Here is a 1,978-nt window from a genome sequence, read left to right as displayed (position 1 = left end):
CACATACATGTACAGTATATATTACACACACACACACATATAGTTATATATATATACACACATATATATATATATATATATTCAAACAGACATATATATATATATATATATATACAAACATACATATGTGTATACACACACGTGTACAGTGTATTACACATACACACATATATATCTAAACACAAACATGCATATGCATTACACACACACACACATACCTTGCAGCAGCTGTGGGTTGTAGATGAAGACAGGTCCAGGCACCATGTCATTAGGCTCCTCTCCCTAGCAGGAAAGGAATCACATCATATTGGTCCAGGGCTTAATAATATGATACCCGCTCTCGCGTCTTACAGTTTTGGGTGCTCATAAGCACCACCCTGCGTGTACCACTGGTAACTGAAGGTCAAATGTTTATGAGTAATATAATAACTACTGTATAGGCTATTTACAAAATAAACTGTTGTCATCAATATTAGAGGAAAAAGACCCTTGGGATGAGAAATGACTGCCGGGTAACCCTTTGTTTTCAAGAGTTTTTCAGGTGCAGCCAGCAGAATAGTTCTAAAACTCTACCACCAACAACAACTATGGGCCATATTCAATATGGGGCGAAAAGTCTGTCATCGGCGATAATTTATCGCTGATGACGTCATTTCCGCCTGTTTCAATTATCCCAATATTAAATTTTAAAGACTTTTCGCAGGGCGAAAAGTCTTTGTAAAAAAAATGGGTATATGTTTTCTCCATGTAATACATGGTGAAAAACGTTCAGAATTGGGGTTTTGGGGTGCAGAATAAAAGAAAATAGCCTGCAGCCTTTTTAGTGTCCCCTAAAAGTCATCTGTGTCAAAAAACATTTTTAAAAAATCCTCAGGACACCCCAAAAAATGTACTTTCATTTTGGGGGTGAAAAAAAAAATATTGGGGAAAAAGTTTTAAACTACCAAAAATGAGTCAGGGGGGTTTCCCATGTATGCGGCTGGTAGCGGCAGGTGCATTTTCTAGAATGCAGCTGGTAGCGGCAGGTGCATTTTTGAAGAATTTAAAAAAATAACTTTAGGGACTTAAAAATAAGCTTGTACCCATTTTCATGTACCCCAAATTTGATAGGCATTGTTATTTTTACTCCCCAAAAAGAGCTAAGTGCTATTCTTCACTAGTTCTTCACAGGCGCATTTATGCACCTGCCACGGCTATGTAAAAACCCCGACTATCTTCAGCAGGCCAAATCGGGGGTACCCAAAGCGATTCCCCATGTCAGAACATCTTTTGGGGGGTGACAGCGTGATTTCCCCAAAAACAAACAGCACTTTTCGATACTTACTTTTCCACCGGGTCCAGTTTTCTGCGGATCCAAATTGAATACGGGGATAAGCGGGCACATGCCCAATACGTTATCCCTGCAAAAAACGGCGATGATGGCGAAAAGTCCAACCTCTGACTTTTCTCTTCAAATTGAATATGGCCCTAAAGAGGACACTGTGACTGTGCGTCATGCTGTTGCTGATACATATTTCTACTTAAGCCTCTATAATTTATTCAATTTCTAGGTCTGAAAGGTTAAATTCCTTACTATACAAGCTAGCCTTCTATAGTTAGTCAGCATGAAACAGCACCCATGATAAAAGATACAAGCGATACACCATCTGCGTCAGTCCAGCAAGGAGATTTGTCAGTGATGCCACAGAGGCCCTCTTCCAAGCTCAAAAATGTATATGAATTAATGTTTTTTTTAATTACCCTGATTTGTAACTTCAAGCATTTGTCAACATCAATTGATTGTAATAGGAGAAGTAACAGTATCAGCTACAATGTAGCTACATGAGATGGGCATCATCTATGGTGATGGGCTGTCTGGTAAAGCATAGCTGGTGCCATCATCAGCTGCCATGCTGCTGTCACATGATCACCTGCTACTGTTTACTTTCAAAACTCTGAGTGGCAGTTGGGAGTCAGAGACAGTTGGACTGTCGACAGG

This window comes from Taudactylus pleione, unplaced genomic scaffold (genome assembly GCF_031769625.1).
Source record: "Taudactylus pleione unplaced genomic scaffold, aTauple2 ptg000154l, whole genome shotgun sequence".
NCBI classification, from domain to species: domain Eukaryota; kingdom Metazoa; phylum Chordata; class Amphibia; order Anura; family Myobatrachidae; genus Taudactylus; species Taudactylus pleione.
This window is presented reverse-complemented; position numbering follows the sequence as displayed.